Source organism: Perca fluviatilis, chromosome 23 (genome assembly GCF_010015445.1).
Source record: "Perca fluviatilis chromosome 23, GENO_Pfluv_1.0, whole genome shotgun sequence".
NCBI lineage: Eukaryota > Metazoa > Chordata > Actinopteri > Perciformes > Percidae > Perca > Perca fluviatilis.
Window position 1 is genome coordinate 28,459,917 of NC_053134.1, and position 18,512 is coordinate 28,478,428.

The 18,512-nt window shown below is 41.1% G+C and overlaps 2 non-coding genes across 2 annotated transcripts; both read left to right on the forward strand.

Moving 5' to 3' along the window:
* The first annotated feature begins 10,889 nt into the window (after positions 1–10,889).
* trnat-ugu lies at positions 10,890–10,962 on the forward strand. The gene has a single exon. It is a non-coding gene; the product is annotated as a tRNA-Thr (tRNA).
* Positions 10,963–11,189: 227 nt separating this feature from the next.
* trnak-uuu lies at positions 11,190–11,262 on the forward strand. Its single transcript has one exon. It is a non-coding gene; the product is annotated as a tRNA-Lys (tRNA).
* Positions 11,263–18,512: the final 7,250 nt, after the last annotated feature.

The window sequence follows — 18,512 nt, forward strand, 5'->3', positions numbered from 1 at the left end:
ATTTTCAGCTCCTTCATACTTTCACCTACAGAAACCAAACAAACTTTAAAATGTTCACAAAATATTCAGCTATCCGGGGTCTACTTTTCAGTTTGATATCTTTTACATATTTTGTGAAAAAGCTGTTTAAGTTCAGTGATCATTTCAGGAAATTTTATCGATTAAACAGTGTGTGTATTGCGCTTGCTAGAGTGGATGACATCACAGCTAGAAGGTGAAGCTTCAAAAAAATTATCTTTGTCCCTGCTCCTTAAATTGTTCTCACGCCCACATTTTCTACTTGTCATACACAATTTATACATCAAAACGTAGGTATTTTTGTCTAGTTTCAGAAGATCCGCTCAGTTATGCAATACGTCTCATACTTTTGGCTCAGCGAGCTTCCAAATGACAAGAGGTCCATTTCATTCTTCATTGGCTCCAATGTTAAAACTTGTGGATATTTCCCAGCGAAACACTGAACGAACCACTTTTTGAAATCGTTGATATGACCACACGTTTATTCATATAAATTTATACCGATACGTTCACAAAGGCCTTGTGGTGCTCAGGATCACATCATTTGACTGATAGCCTTTATAGTTTTTCCAGTCCGAGGCTTTGTTTGAGAGCTTGCTCTCAGTGTCTGAAGTGCTGCGGTGTACTACAGGAGACATATTAAGACCAGGTGTGATCGTTATCGGATCAAAGAGATGTTTATAAACATGGGTCAGGCTCTTAGTAACCATGACAACCCTTTCACAGACAGTCTACTGATTACTCCAGGCTTGCTGTAGGAGTCAACTAACTAGACTAACTATGATCATCAGGCTAGATCATTTGCGTTCCACTTCTGTCTGTCTGTCTGTCTGTCTGTCTCCTTATCTGTCTGTGTCTCCCTCCCTCCCTCTGTCTGTATCCCTCCCTCTTGTCTCCCCCTCTTTCTCTATGCCTCCCTCCTTCCTTCTTTCTCTTTTCTCTTCCTCCCTCCTCTCTTCCCCTCCTTCCTTCCTTTTTAGTCACCCCTCCCTCTGTCTCTACCTCCCTCTGTCTCTCCCTCCCTCCATCCTTCTCAAACTCTCTCTCCTTTCCCACTCCTTCTCTCTCTGTCTCTCTCTCCCCTTCCTCTCTCACTCCCTCTCTCTCCCCTTCCTCCTTCTGTCTCTCCCTCCAGGGTCATTTGTGATTTCATCCATGTATATAGCCCGTTTCTTTTCAGCCAATATATCCACCTCTCAGCTCTTTAGGGTCATGCTTGTTTGTTCTATGCAATGGATATGGCTGATAATAATACAAAGTCTTTAAACGTTCAGCCTTTTTAGTCAAAGTTGCTATCTTTCTTTTCCTCTCCTCTCTTTCCTCTCTCTCTCCTTCTCTCTTTATTCTCTTTCTCTCCTCTCTCTTCTCTCTTCTCGTCTCTTCTCTCCTGCTCTCCTTTCTTCTCTCTTTCTCTCCCTCTCTCTTTCCTCTCTTTCTTCTTGTTCAGCCCCATTCTTTTCACCTAATATATTTCACATCTCAGCTGGATTGATGCTTTTTCGTTCTATGCAGTATACATCTGATAATAATGAAAATATTTCTTCTTTCAGCCTTTTCAACTTTCATCTTTAACAGTATAACAGTATTAATTTGTTTCATATTTCTGCATATATGAGTCATTATCAGTTAGAAAATCTACTCAGACCTCACAATGTTCTACATATTTTGTCATTATTCAACCTTTAAAGCAAACAGTTCAGTTTAGCATAAACTTTTAACTTTTTAATGATATTCATACTTATTAAACCGATTTCCGCTTTTTCAACTATTTTCACTACTTCAACTTTTTCTTATGGATTTAACCTATTCAACCAGTTTAGCTTTAGCAATTCAGCTATTCAGCATTCCCACGCATTTTCTGCAGGAAATGCATTTTCTAGTTCTTATTATTCCCTCTTCCGTACGTTTTATGGCTCTCTGTAACTTCTGCATACTTTCACCTATTTAAACCATTCAACTTTTCAAATGTTCAGCTCTTTCAGCTAACGATGGGACTTCTTCAACTTTTTTTCTACTATTTATACTTTTTTAAATTTTAAGCTTTTTAACACTTTTTTTAACATTAAAGTCAATGAGAGCAGCCTTCAACTCCTTAAAATCTTCCGCTCCCAAAATTTTCAGCTCCTTCATACTTTCACCTACAGACGCCAAACAAACTTTAAAATGTTCACAAGATATTCAGCTATCAGGCTATGGCTTTTCAGTTTGATACCTTTTACATTTTTTGTGAAAAAGCTGTTTAAGTTTAGTGATCATTTCAGGACATTTTATCGATTAAACAGAGTGTGTATTGCGCTGCTTAGAGTGGATGACATCATAGCTAGAGCACAGAGCCTTAAAAAAAATATTTTTGTCCCTGCTGCTTAAATTGCTCTCACGCCAACATTTTCTACTTGTGATACACAATTTATACATCAAAACGTAGGTATTTTTGTCTAGTTTCAGAAAATCTGCTCAGTTTTGTGATACGCCTTTTACTTTTGGCTGGTTGAGCTTCCAAATGAAAAGATGTCCAAATCTATCTCCATTTGCTCCAATGTTAAAACTCGTGGATATTTCCCAGCGAAACACTGAACGAACCAATTTTGGAAATCGCTGATACGACCACATTTTTACGTTTATCCATATACATTTTATACCGATACGTTCACAAAGGCCTTGTGGTGCTCAGGATCACGTCATTTGACTGATAGCCGTTATCATTTTGCCACTGTGAGGCTTTGTTTGAGAGCTCGCTCTCAGGGACTCTGAATAGCTGAAGCACAGCTGACAGATTCAGCAGGTGTTGCTCATCAACTTGATTACAGACATCAAAGCAAGTTTATAAACATATCCACTGGCCATTCGTTACCATGACAACACTTTCACAGACACACCCAGATACTACAGGCAGTAATATGAACAGTAGTCTATACAGATACTACAGGCAGTAATATGAACAGTAGTCTAGATCTGTTGCCTTCCACTTCTGTCTGTCTGTCTTCTCTGTTCTATTCTCTTGTTCTGGTCTGTCTGTCTGTCCTCTGGTCTCTGTCCTGGTCTCAGTCCTGGTCTCTGTCTGTCTGTCTGTCTGTCCTCTGCTCTCTTTCTGTCCTCTTTTGTCTTTCCTCTTTCTGTCCTCTTTCTTCTTTCTGTCCTCTTTTTTCTTTCTATCTTCTTTCCTCTTTCCATCGTCTCGCTCTCTGTTCTGTTTCCTCTCTGTTCTCTGTCCTCTTTCCTCTTTCTGTCCTCTTTCTGTCCTCTTTCCTCTTTCTGTCCTCTCACTCTCTTTCCTCTTTCTGTCCTCTTTCCTCTTTCTGTCCTCTAGGCTCTCTGTTCTCTTTCCTCTTTCCTCTTTTTTTTTTTTCTCTTTCTTCTTTCCTCTTTCTCGTCTCGCTCTCTGTTCTCTTTCATCTCTGTCCTCTGTCCTCTTTCCTCTTTCTTCTTTCCCTTCTTTTCTCTCTGTTCTCTTTCCTCTTTTGTCTCTCTCCTCTTTCCTCTTTCCTCTTTCTTCCTTTCTCTGTCCTCTTTCCTCTTTCTGTCCTCTTTCTGTCCTCTTTCCTCTTTCTTTCCTCTTTCTGTTCTCTCTGTTCTCTTTCCTCTTTCTGTCCTCTTTTCCTCTGTCCTCTTTCCTCTGTCCTCTCTCCTCTTTCTTCTTTCCTCTTTCTTTCTTTCTGTCCCTGCTCTTTTTGCCCTTTCTCTTCCTTCACTCTTTTCTCTTCTTTCTCTTCCTCCTCCTCTTCTCTGTTGTCTTCCTTTTTCCTCTTTCTATTCTCTCTTTTCTTTCTTTCCTCCTTTCTCTTTCTATCCTTCCTTTTCTTTCCTCTTTCTTCATTCTCTTCTTTCCTCTCTTTCCTTCTCTTCTTTTCCTTCTGTCCTTGTCCCTCTTTTGCTCCTCCTCCTCTCTTTCTTTCTTCTGTGTGTCGTTCTTCTTGTTGGCATTTTATCCATTCCACTTCCTTATGGTGCTCAAGATTCCGTCATTTGTGTGTTCTCCTCTCCACTGTTTCGCTTTTCATGCTCCTTCTGTGTTTTTTTGCCTTTCCATCACTGGTCTGGGTGTCCATCCCTCCACTCTGGTTCTCGTCCTCGGATCCTTCCATCCTCTCTTTCCTCTCTTGTCTCTTTCTCTTTTTCTCTCTGTCCTCTTTCTCTTTTCCTCTCGTCTCCTTCTCCTCTCCTCCTTTCTTTTCTTCTCTCTTTTTTCACTTTTTCTTCTTCCTTCTCCTTCTCTCTCTTTCTTTCTTTCTCTTTTCTCTCTCGTCTCCTTTTTTCTCCCTCCTTCTCCTCCTCTCTCTGTCTCTCTCTTTCTCTTTCTCTCTCTCTTCTCTCGTCCTTCTTCCTCCTCCTGTCTCTTTCTTCCCTCTCTCCTTCTCTCTCCTGCTCTCTCCTCTCCTGTCTCTTTCTCTTTCTCTCTCTCTTCTTCTTTCTCCATCCCTCCTTCTCCTTCCCCCTCCTCTTCTCTCTCTCTCTCTCCTCTCTCCTCTCTCTCCTCCCTTCTCCCTCCCTCTCTATCTCTCTGTTTCTCTTTTTTTCTCTCTCTCTCTCCCCTTTTCTCTCTATTTTCCTCTCTCGTCCTCTCCATCCCTCCTTCTCCTCCTCTCTCTCTGTCTCTCTCTCTCTTTTTCTCTCTCTCTCCTTCTCTCTCATCCCTTTCTCCCTCCCTCTCTCCCTGTCTCTTTCTCTTTTTTCTCTCTCTCTCCTTCTCTCTCCCGTTGCTCGCCCTCCCTCTCTCTCTCTCCTCTCTCCATCCCTCCTTCTCCCTCCCTCTCTCTCTGTCTCTCTCTTTTCTCTTTTTCTCTCTCTCTCCTTCTCTCTCCATCCCGCCTTCTCCCTCCCTCTCTCCCTGTCTCTTTCTCTTTTTCTCTCTCTCTCCTTCTCTCTCATCCAGCCTTCTCCCTCCCTCTCTCCCTGTTTCTTTCTCTTTTTTCTCTCTCTCTTCTTCTTTCTCCATCCCTCCTCCCTCCCTCTCTTAACTTTCTTTAACTTATTGGACCGATTTCCACTTTTTCAACTATTCTTCAGCTTCAGCTAAAGACTTCACAATCTTCTACATATTTTGTCATTTTCAGCTTTTAAAGTCAACTTTTTATTGCATTTCCACTTTTTCAGCTATTCTCACTATTTCAGCTTCTTCTTACAGTTTCAGCTATTCATCCAGTTGGCTTTGGCAGTTCAGCTATTCAGCATTCCCACGCATTTTTGCGCATGCATTTTACTGCGGATTTAGGTGTCTTTGTTCTACCTCATTCCACCTATTGTTATTGGGTTTTATTGGGGATGTTTTGTTCTGCAGCTATTCCACCTATTGTTATCCTGTTTATTATTCTTGGCTTTATTGTGTTCATGCATTTTTGGCTCTGTGGCTGGGTGCGGAAGAGAGACACACCTTACCGGCAACACGTTTAAGAATGTCGGTCTTCCTACAGAGAAATTACAGAAGAAAGTCAAGGTGTCAGTGAGTACAGTATTCTTCACCATCAAAAGGGCACTTAGAAACTGGGGAAACTCTGACAGAAAGAGGTCACAACAGAATCAGAAGACAAGTTTGAGTCAACAGCTTTATGGATACTACGGTGGACAAGCACAGCTTGAAGTTTCAATCAAAGAGAGGACTGAGCTGCAGGTTTGATAGGTCGATGCAGCAAGAAAGCCATTGCTAAGATGTCGTGAATAAGAAAGAGGCTTGCCTGACCAAGAAAACATCACAATGGACTACTGAAGACTGGAAAAGGTGCCATGGACTGATGAATAAAATTTGAAATCTTCGGTACATCAATGCCAGGATTCAGGCCAAAGACATTGAACTGCATGAATTTCAATAAACCCTGGAAAATTGGAGCAGTTCTAAAAACCCTTTGTTCAGCAGTGACGCAGCAGCATGCCATTGCAGGCGGGCACGCTGAGTTTCAGCAGGGAGTAACGCAGGACCACGGCGACAGCTGCAACCAGGATCTTGGTGCCAACGTTCTCCAAGGAAATACGCTGGGGGAAAAAAGCATAAGGACTCCGGGGAGTAAACTCCCCAGAAGCTAGGATTAGTAACAAGCATTTCTGGGACGGGCTGCACACAAATAGTAATAGTAATAGTAACAGTAATAGAAAGGGAGAGGAGAGAGCAGCTCAGTGTGTCAAAGGAAGGAAGTCCCCCGGCAGTCTAGAACTATAACAGCGTAACTATAACACAGGCCATAAGGAGAGGTAGCTTTTCGGGCTTAGAACTCTCCCCCGCGGATCTGGCTTGGCTGGCCCGCCTCCCTCTACTTTGTTATGTATTATTAATCTAACAATTATGAAGAGGAGCAGTTGGGCCAGTTAGGTAAACACTGCAACTCCCTACCCTAACTATAAGCTTTATCAAATAGGAGAGTTTTAAGTTCATTCTTGAATGAGGTGACAGTTTCTGCCCCCGAACCCAGATCGGAGCTGGTTCCATAGGAGAGGAGCCTGATAACTGAAGGCTCTAGCTCCCATTCTACTTTTAGAGACTCTAGGTACCACCAGTAACTCTGCATTCTGGGAGCCGCCAGTGCTCTAGTGGGACAATAGGGTATTAGGAGCTCTTCTAGATATGATGGTGCTAGACCATTTAGAGGCCGTAGGTCAAGAGAAGGACTTTAAACTCTATCCTGGATTCAACAGGAAGCCAATGCAGAGAAGCTAATACAGGAGAAATATGATCTCTTTTCTTAGTTCTTGTGAGAACACGCGCTGCAGCATTCTGGATCAGCTGGAGAGTCTTAACAGACTTATTTGAGCAACCTGACAGTAGGGAATTACAATAGTCCAGCCTGGAAGTAACAAATGCATGGACTAGTTTTTCAGCGTCGTTTTGAGACAGGATATTCCTAATTTTGGCAATGTTACAAAGATGAAAAAAGGCTGTTCTTGAGGTTTGTTTTAGATTGGCATTAAAGGATATATCCTGATCAAAGTTAACTCCTAAATTTCTAACGTGGTGCTGGAGGCCAGGGCAACACCATCCAGAGTAGCTATATCTCTAGATAATGAAGTTCGGAGGTGTTTAGGGCCCAGCACAATAACTTCAGTTTTGTTAGGGTTTAACATCAGAAAATTATAGGTCATCCAGGATTTTATATCCTTAATGCACGCTTGAAATTTAGCTAGCTGACTGGTTTCGTCTGGTTTGATTGACAAGTATAATTGGGTGTCATCCGCATAACAGTGAAAGTTAATTGAGTGTTTTCTAATAATATTGCCTAGAGGAAGCATATATAAGGAGAATAGAATTGGTCCAAGCACTGAGCCTTGAGGAACCCCATGGCTAACTTTAGCGTGCATTGGAGGATTTATCATTAACATTCACAAATTGAGATCGATCAGAGAAATAGGACCTAAACCAACTCAGAGCAATTCCTTTAATGCCAACCAAGTGTTCCAATCTCTGTAACAGGATTGAATGGTCAATAGTGTCAAATGCAGCACTAAGATCTAGTAAAACAAGAATGGAGACAAGACCTTTGTCGCAGCAGTTAAAAGGTCGTTAGTAATTTTCACCAGTGCCGTCTCTGTGCTATGATTCTTTCTAAATCCTGATTGAAAGTCATCAAATAAACTATTGCTATGTAGAAAATCACATAACTGATTAGCAACCACCTTCTCAAGGATCTTGGATAGAAAGGGAAGGTTAGATATAGGTCTATAGTTTGCTAAGACCTCAGGATCCAGGGTGGGTTTTTTCAGAAGAGGTTTTATCACAGCTACTTTAAATGACTGTGGTACATAACCTGTTAATAGAGACATATTGATCATATCTAGTAATGAGGTGTTAACCACAGGTAATGCTTCTTTGAGTAGTCTCGTTGGGATGGGGTCCAAGAGACAGGTAGATGGCTTAGCTGAGGATATCTTTAACATTAATTGTTGAAGGTCTATAGGATAAAAGCAGTCTAAGTATATGTCGAGACTAGTCTTTATTTCTAACGACTCTGCGTTTAAAGGTGAACCGTTAGAAGTTGAGTGTAAAAGGTGATGAATTTTATCTCTAATTGTTGTAATTTTATCATTGAAGAAGCTCATGAAGTCATCACTACTCAGAGCTAGAGGAATAGATGGCTCAGTAGAGCTGTGGCTATCTGTCAGCCTGGCGACAGTGCTGAAAAGAAACCTTGGGTTGTTCTTGTTTTCTTCTATTAGTGATGAGTAATAGTCTGATCTGGCCTTCTTTAGGGCCTTCCTATAGGTTTTGAGACTTTCTTGCATCCAAATCCAGAATTCTTCCACCTTGGTGGAACGCCACTTACATTCGAGGTTTCGCGAGATTTGTTTTAATTCCGCGTATTGGGAGTTATACCAAGGTGCTAGTTTCCCTTTGCTCTCATCTCTTTTCTTTTCAGGGAGCGACGGAGTCTAAGGTCGTCCGTAGGCATGTCGTAACACCGTCTACAAATGCATCAATTTGAGAGGGACTGAGGTTAACATACAGGTCCTCTGTTATGGTAGGCATGACATAGAGTCGAATGCTGTTGGAATATCTTCTTTAAATTTAGCTATAGCACTGTCAGATAAGCATCTGGTGTAGGAGCTTTTATCTAATTTAATATAATCAGGTAGTAAGAATTCGAAAGTGATTAAAGAATGATCTGATAATACCGAATTTCGCGAAAATATTATTAAATCCTCAATTTCAATACCATACGCCAGCACAAGGTCGAGGGTGTGGTTAAAACAGTGCGTCGCCTTGTGCACACTTCTGACTGAAACCGATTGAATCCAGTAATGAGTTGAAAGCAGTACTAAGGCTGTCATTGTCAACGTCCACATGGATATTAAAATCACCTACAAGAAGTACTTGGTCTGATTTAAGGACTAAACATGATAAAAACTCTGAGAATTCAGATAAAAATTCAGAATACGGGACCTGGAGCCCTGTAAATAACAACGAATATAATTGGCTGTAATGTTTTCCATTTTGGATGTTAAAGATTAAGAACAAGACTTTCAAATGAGTTATAATGTAATTTAGGTTTAGGAGTAATTAACAGGCTTGCATCAAAGATGGCTGCAACTCCCCTCCTCGGCCTGAGCCTCTAGGAATTTGAGTATTAATATGGCTGGGAGGAGTGGCTCCATTTAGACTAACATAGTCTTCATGGCCCAGCCAGGTTTCAGTAAGACAAAATAAATCAAATTTTATTATCTGATATCAACTCGCGTTTTACCAATACTGCTTTAGAAGACAGAGATCTAATATTTAATAGTCCACATCTAATTTTCCTATTTTGTTCTATTGCAGTCGTTTTAATTCCAATTAGGTTGTTAAGTATAGCGCATCTTTTGTTTACCTTTGATTTAACCGATCTGAGCCGGGGACAGACACCGTGCTTATTAGACTATGAGTGGGCGAACTGTTCCAACGGAAGCACAGAGGGCGCGTGAGCAATGCACCTCTGATTACTAATATCAAACTTGGGTTGTCATGGTTTATGTCTGATAAATTCGTTCAGATGTTTTGATATGAGAGCGGCACCGTCCCAAGGTGGGATGAATGCCGTCTCTCTCAATCAGACCAGGCTTTCCCCAGAACGCCCTCCAGTTATTCACATAGCCCACATCATTAGCTGGGCACCACCCCGACAACCAGCGGTGGAAGGATGACGTACGGCTGTACATTTCATCATTGGTCAGGTTTGGCAGGGGTCCAGAGAAAACTACTGAGTCCGACATTGTCTTTGCGCGTATGCACAAAGTGACTCAACATTCATTTTAGTGATCTCCGATTTACGACCATTACCACCTACGTGAAGTATGATCTTACTGTATTTACGGTTCTTTTTGCCAGCAGCTTTAGATGGGTTTCTATATCGCCCGCTCCAGCCCCGGGGACACATATGACCGTTAGGCGCCTACTGTAGCCGGGCCGGGGGCTGGCTTCACATATCGCAGTATAGAGGCTCCCAATAACCAGAACTGGCTTCTCAGCGGGTGTATCGCGGAGTAGGGAGAAACTGTTAGAGAGGCGAAGACGCCCTCGGTTTAGGAGCGGCCGTCATCATGTGCACTTCCCTGGTCTAGATCTAACGCTACCCCCCGGACAGTCAACCACTCGCCCGGCTGCTCGGGGTCTGCCGGGGGACAGCTAGCAGAAGCTACAGAAGCTACAGTATGTTGGCCCGCATTAACTACATGGTGCTGGCTAGCTACGGAAGCATTCGATTCTGATTCCATGGTGCGTGAGCCGGGACTCAACTTCATAGCCTTGCCTCCAAAACAGCGAATATACTACATTTATTACATGTATCGTTATCACTAAAGGAGGCAGAGGAATAGCTAAACATTTGACACACAGAGCAAGAAAGAGCAGGAGAGGGAGAGGAATTAGCCATTGCTAATGGCTAAGCTAAAGTAGCTAACAGTGTTTTAACAATTGTAAATTCAGCGAGTCAGTCACTGTAAGTGAGGCTAAGTATAAGTGCTTGAGTAAAACAATTGTAATTCAAATGCAATCCAGGCAAATAGCCGCTAATTTAAACAGTGAAGCAGAGTTCAGTAAGTTTTTGCCGGAGTTTGTAACACGGGAACACCGGAAGTGACACAATACGCTCACCTTACACGTCGGCACGTCTGTCTGCAATCAATCGGTCCTTGCTCATTCTTTTCGAATAGAAGGAGTGGACAGAGGGGCAGCCTAACAGTTTATCTTTGAGCCAGTGCTGAGAAATTTGCTCATTTTGGCATATGAGGCAGGCGGTTATCTTGAATTTTACACTCTACTAAGTTTCACATAAGAGATACAGCTTGGCAAACAGCAAAAATGGATTCAGCATAAACAATACCCCTAGAATAGTCTTATTTGCCAACTTTTACTCAAAAATGCCTGAGGATTTTTATTTAGGCACATTTTTGTGATTTCAACCTGCTCTACTGCTGAAACCTGGATAGCTCAGTTGGTAGAGCATCAGACTTGTAATCTGATGGTACAATGTTCAAGTCCCTGTTCAGGTGACAGGATCACTGTGGGATATGTCTGTAGTTCTCACTTCCATCATGCAGGTTTGCACAGTCTGCTTGTGGCACTAATGAGTTGTGCATTTGGGCTTTTCAACCAGTTTGTTCCATAATCAGGGACTGTTCTCCTTCTATCCAGAAGACAGTGCTAATGGCAAAAGCTTGATGGTCTTCACCTACTTACACTTCCATTTGGAGTCCAGGCGATTGTTTCGCCTATTGAAGCCTGGATAGCTCAGTCGGTAAAGCATCAAACTTTTAATCTGGGGGTTCAGGGTTCAAGTCCCTATTCTGGCTAAAGGTTTATTGTACGATGTGTTTGTGGTGCTTCTTATCGTCATGCAGGTTTACGGGAGGTGCACAGTTTGCTTGTGGCAATGATGAGTTGTGTATTTGGGCAAGCCTTAACACTTTCCGACTTCGTTGTAGCATTTCTGTTACATGTACAAGTCTTTCAAAGAGAAATGTTGCCCATTTTCAACCAGGTTTGTATCATAACAATGTGGGTGGTATGTCTAAATGAACAGTGGTCAACCTACCTCAATCTTGCCAGCACCCAAATCTCTGTGCTGATCTCCCTGCTTGGATGGAAAGTCATTCGGCGGATTTTTGCTGGCACAAGGGCTTTTGCTCAATCTACGGATTGTGCTTCTGCACAAGGACAACAAGAGTATAGAAGCGGATCAAGAGGGAGAGCTGTTTTAAAGTACACACCAGCAGGAATGTTTATTGGTGTGGAGTTGTGAAATTAGGTTTTCTACGTTTTCAGTGAAAAAGAATACCACAGCTCAAGTCCCTGTTAAGACAGCTTGATTGAGGGATATGTCAGGAGTGCTCACTATTGTCATCCATCATGCAGGTTTGCTGGAGGTCCACAGTCTGCTTATGGCCATGATGAGTGGTGCATTTTGGCTTTTTTGGTGATTTGGCTGAATTTAAAGAAGTGTGTGCCATAACAATGGGTGTTCCCAGGCAATGTGCCACTCAGGGTCTACCCTCCTCCTATCCAGAAGATGGTGGTAATTGCAAAGCTTGATGGTCTTCACATACTTGCACTTCCTTTTGGAGTCCAGGGGATTGTTTCGTCCACAGCCCTATCTTACTGAATCCTGGATGCGCCACTCATACCTTAATCGTCCACTTTCTCATCTTCATTTCTTACCAATCAAACCCAAAGCTCGCTTCCATTATTTGCCAATCAAAAGAGACCTCATATCCATTTCTTACCAATCAAAAAAGCGCCTCCCCCCTCCAACGCCCGTCTCCATTTCCTACCAAGCAAAACGCTCTTTCCACTTAACGGCAGCTTTGCCGCAATCGGCAAGAAAAGACCTATGGAGAAGACTCATCATTTTTCCACGGTAAATAAAGCAACTTATTACTGGCAAATCTCGTGTATTAAACTTGTCAAAAGTTCATTTCATTTAAGTATTTATTTGCTAGCTAAGAACAAGGATATAACACTATTGCTACTATAAAAGGTAGCTAGTGTATTAAAGTAGGCTTGGGTAAATGTCACCGTCAAATGTTGTGCATTAAACCTGTTACATGTTCATTTAATGTATGTATTTATTTGCCCGAGATGTCATATTGTGGTGCACTTTGCTGGTTAAGAACAAGGATATAACGTATTGCTAATGCTACTATAAACGGTATTACAGTAGGCTTGGCTAAACGTCACCGTCAAATGTCGTGCATTAAACCTGTTACATGTTCATTTAATGTATGTATTTTTTTGCCCGCGATGTCATATTTCATTGCACTTTTCTAGTTAAGAAAAGTATAACGTTAGTCAACATTAGTAATGTTAGTAATGTGGTTATTACGTTACTGTAAATATTATGTGTAAAGTAACGTCAACTATGTTAAGTAACGTTGTCAGTATCTTATATAACGTTAGTTATATAACGTTATTCAAAACAACACAATAGTTTCTGATAATTTAGCCGATTGTTAGTAACATTAGAGAGAGAGAGCGAGAGAGAGAGAGAGGGAGAGAGAGAGAGAGAGACAGAGAGAGATAGATAGAGAGAGACAGAAATGATAGCGGATTGAATTGAAATTGAATCGATATTAATCCCATCTAAGCATTCAAACGTTTACCCTCATTTCAGTTCACTGCAGTATTTGTTGACAACTAAATAAAATATAATATTGTATTGTAATATAATAATAATATTAATAATGATCATAATAAGCCTAATTTATGCCTAAAGCCCCTTTCCTAGCAATGTTTCAAAATGTTTTACTATTAAAAAATTGTAGATAGATTTAGATGATAGAAATTAGCAATTCCATGGTCATGCCTGTAATATATAGTAATTATTTGATTAAATCTTATAGTTTTATCTTTTTGGATACAATGAAGGGACCCTATTAAGCACCTAACCTATTGACATTATTGTCCTATTCTCCTATTCAGTGTTAATCTCTTAATTAACATCTGAGATTAACACTGAAGTATCGTGCCATGAGGGACTATGACGAGGTTTGCTGCTTCAGGGCTTTGGCCTACTGACTCGGGGAATAGACCAGCCCCTAGGCAAAAGATGTGGTGGCAAATTTTATTTTAACCATTTGTTTAATGATATTAACCATTGGTTTGATTCTTTTATAACGCCACAAGATTTAGCTTCTTCATGTGTAGATTCAAAAGGCTCCAAGTGAAATAGTTGGCAACCGTGAACTATAGCCCAGTAGAGTTATTTAGTTCTACTAGTCTGAACCTTCTCACATTGTTGTCTTTTGCTTAGATAGAAGTGGAGAAGGCCGATGACTGTTTACGACAGTGAGAACTACGTAGGTTTCTGTCTCCTGAGATAAACTGTTTTTTAGGCTAATGTTAGGAACAGAGAGCAGAGGGCAAGGTGAGACAATGGTTTGACTTTTCATGATGTCCTCTTTTCAACTATGGCCATACTAGAAGATACATTTAGAGGGGTGGCTTAACAGAGTTTCTTCACTATATGATGTTTGGATGTTTAGACTTTAGGTTAGAAAGACATTTTCAGTTGTACCTTTGAACCTTTGTACCTTTGAAACTGTGTTTTCTCCATTTGCAAATGTAAATAAATACTCAAAGACCAAACTTTGGTTTAATTCTCAGACAGTTGTTGTTCGTTTTGATTTTATCATGAATATCACTAACTTTGCTGCTTCAAGGAAAACTTCCACAACAGTTTGGCGTTGTCCGGCAGGATGGATGAGTTAACAGAGAAAAGAGCTCCGTTGGGTCGCTGATGACTGGCTATCCAGGGATCAAAAATCACCTGCCTCATACCTCTAAACCTTTAAAAAGGTTTTTCAGAGAGAAGAGGGTTAGGACCGCAGAGCGCTCTCTGTTTTCCACTCCGTCAAAAACGAACAGGGAGAGATTTCAAGCAGCACGGTAAGATAAAATTGATTAATTACAATTGGATTGCAAATTCAAGGTTTTGAACAAACATTCTAAACAAGCAACCGTTGCTAAACGAATTGAGTAATGAATAATTGGTGTAATTATTCTCTTAACTAAAGAGAATAAATGAAACTAATTCTGACTTTTGGGAAGTGAGTAATTTGATATGTGTTGTGGGTCATTTTGGGTAAAAAAAGATAACTGAGGTTATGAATGACATCTTTTGGCAGACACAGACATATTTCTGATGCTGGCGGGACAACTGATTGACAGAAAAGACAGACGCAGGGCTGGTCAAGAGTTAATCGAAGGATTAACTAGATTAGGCAGAGAAGCCTAACAAATTAATCTACGAAACTATTAGCACGGTTCATGATTAAGAGGCGGACTGCAGTATAAATAAAATAGTTTACTATTTAAGAGATTTTCACTGCAGGGTCGCACCGGGTTTTGCAAGGTTTGCCGAAAAAATAACTAAGTTTTGTGGTGACGATCACATCAAAAAAGAAATAGTATACTATAAGGTTTCTGTCAATAAAGGGGAACGAAACCCTCCCGGCCGAGCAATGCATCTGGACCCACTGTGGGTGAGATGTGTCAGAAATATGGACCAAAATTTTGGAATGTTTCCGATGTCTGTCATAGGATACTGGTCAAAATGTTTTGGCTTTCCGAGAAACGGATCTTTGTGTACAAAGACACTGAGAATGTTAAAGCAAAATTTTAGAAGAAGTAGAAAGAAAATTAATGGGAAAATCAATAATTAAGACAGAGGATTTAAAGCTACTGAGTACAGGAAAAACAAAGAATGTTTTAAAATATAGATAAAACAGTGATCTAGGGAAAGAATGCAAACATACATGCACCAATAACCTCATCAGTTCTAACCAAAGCCCATTTCTGAGCTTTCTCTAAAAATCAGGAAGACAAGCTGAAGAAATGGAGGGACGAAGAGGACACAGACTCAACTCTGGAACAGGATCGATAGCATCCGTCACACCTGCATCGGGTTGAAAGACCAACGAGTACGTGAGAAAACCATGTTTGAAGCGTTTGTCTGCATGTTACAACAGGCTGGTGGGCAACATATGGAGCGCGGACCCGAAAAAGGCTGCTCCCACAAAGGACGTGGTCGAGCCAGAGAGAGGCCCAGGCGGGTACCGTGGGCAAAATGGTGAGCCCTACAACCGAGACCAGTGTTGGTACTGCAAGGACTTTGGACATTGGGTATGTAACTGCCTGAAGAAAAAGCAAAAAACACCTCAGACAGAGAACAACTCTTGTCCCTCTGTTTGACTGAGTCCAACAGCTGATGAAGAAGGTAGTGTTACCACACACACACTCGCTTCATGCAATGAAGAAATGCTTTGCACTGATACACTTTTTTTGTTTTTGTTTTTGCTATTAGGGACAATTGATAGGTTAGAAAGTTCTGAAAAATAATCTATTCAGTTAAACCATTAACCCTTACTTATCTTCTGAAACCTAGAAGAAGATGCCTACTACTGAGTGTAAAGTTAAAGGGGTTCCACTCACATAATTTGATTATTAGAGCTATAGATTTGACACTGAAGATTATTTGGTCATTCTATTTGGTCAATTGGGGTTGCAGGTCAAACAGTAAGAGAACAATTCTCTGTTCCTCTCTCCTGTACATGGGAAAAACAATTCTTGGTGTATGAAGGTTCCACCTATTTGGTTTAGGTAGTGATTTAATGTGCACTTTTAACATTGGTTTAACCTCAACACCTGACGGATTGAGAATTTCTCCTAATGTTCAACTGACGTAACCACGTTAATTACGGTGTGGCTAAAATGACCTCACTAAGGCGGCGTCTGTAATCAGCCCTGCCTCTGATTGCATGAAACCTGACAACCAATACATCACTCAAGGCTGCATCTGCTTTTATCCCTCATGAAAAGTTTTTTGGTGCAATGCTGTTTTCATGTAAAATGAACAGAATAGCAGCTTGTTCAGTTTAGTGTTAACAATTAGATTTTTACTTGAGCCGGTCACCTAGAATGTCTGTACACGTTCCTGATGTCACTGTAAGACTTTTGCTGCCAAAGCTATTGAAGCGTTCGTGAATATGAAACTGTCTCTGCAGTCTTCCCCGATGCTGGGACTGCCAGATCCCTAAAAACAGTTCATACAGACATACACGTAAATACACATGCTTGCAATGAAGACATGCTTTTTGCACGCTACAAACACTCCCCACACGATAGACAGATCAAATTAGACGCAAAAACAGCACGGTTAACAGAAATAACTTTTGGAAAATATGTCCAAGTATTCAATGTGTTTGTCTGGTGTGTATACAAATTGCCTAGCATGGTGTTAATTATATATGGGAAGAAAATTGGATTTTTAGTTGATTCGGGAGCAACAATTTGGGTTTTAGTGAAGATCTTTGTTCTTCAATCAGAAGCTCTCTGGTAAACTAGTTTTTCCTTAGAGAAGTGATTAGTAGAATGGTGATCCCAGAAAAGTTCACCATTCTTACGATATGTGTGTATTCAGATCCTTAGGATCCTGAACTAGATAATAAAGGAAAATGTTCATTGTTTCTTTCTCCCTTTCATCTGAGTGTCCTGAAAATTTGTTATGCAGATTGCATTTGAAAATGTCTATTTGAAATTGAAGACATTCTTTCACCCACGGGTCTTAGGAATGTTTATTCTTTTGCCCACTGGCTTTAAAGTTGTGGGTTTGATAAAAATCACTCTTTGGCTGACATATTTTTGTTGCAGCCTAAAAGTACGCATTTGTTTACAAATTATAATGGAACACGTACCATGTCAGTCTGTTAATCTCCTGACTACGGTAAAACAAATTGGGACACCAGTAGTTAAACTTAAGGAATCACAAATATTACATGCATTCCTTTTGTCACCTTTTGACCCTGATGAAGACTACGTTGAAAGGTTTTTTTTAACAAATCAAAGGACGAGTATGAGTTTTCTTTTGTCTACTGGCATATACACATGTCCAGTGGCTGTCACCTTGACTGATAAACTACAGAAGTTTTTCAGAAATTCTAACTCAAAAGCTCACATTCATGTTTCTTTGTCTCCAACAGAAGAGGAGACAGACCTAGGACACCTTGGGACTATTTGTAAAATTGACTGACTGGACTGACAATATTGATAATGTGTTTATTTGTCTCCATCGACAGGAGACTATAGAAAACCCATACAACAACCGTATGTGTTGTATTCACAGTGTTCACATATTCAGTGAACGTGTGACTACAAATAGATGCATATTCACACGGTAAAAACGACATTTTATCTACTGATGTTTCACCACTTTTTGTCTCAGGTACAGCGTTATCTCTGGGCAAAACACACAAATGTGACATGGATTGATAGACAAATTGTTAACCTGTAGTCATCAAGCTGCGTTCGGACTACAGGCCCCAGAATACATCAGTACACGCTAAAACAGGAAGTAATCGACAGAAATCCGACCGTGTTTTTAACTCTTTATTGACAGATGGGAGTAGTATAAGGATGGCGGTTTCGCGCGTGCATGTGTGACGTCATCACACGCACGCGCAAACCTGCCATGCCAACTGATGATATGAGCGTGCGTGATGACGTCGCGGCCGCACGTCGTTACTCGCTATCGCCATCTAGTGGACGAATATGTTAGTGCATCTAATCGTCGAAGCTGCGCACGCATCTAGCGGATGTGATGACGTCGCGGTCGAACGTCGGCACCCCGCGAGCGCCATCTAGTGGCCGAATATGTTAGTGCATCTAGCGCACGTTATGCCGTAGGTATCGCGGTCGTACGCCTCCCTGCAACAAGGGTCTTGTGGCCTTGAGCTGAGGCGGCCTCTCACACCCGCTTCGAATGAGGTCACTCTGTCGTACTACCTGGGGGGTCTGCACACTTTTTAGCTTTTCTGCTAGCTAGCTAGCTTACTACCACGTTTTTCCACAAACAATACCAGTGAGTTGTTCTTTTTTTTCTGAGAAAAAAAAAAGAGGATCCTTTTTTCAGCAGTGCACTGTTTAGCCTTTTGTTTCATGCTAGCTGTCTCTTTTTTAGATGCTTTTTTCTAGCTAGTCTGGTAGCTAGATAGCTACCACGTTTTTCCTCATCAAAAAAACCCTCTGGAGTTTCACTTTTTAATTCTTC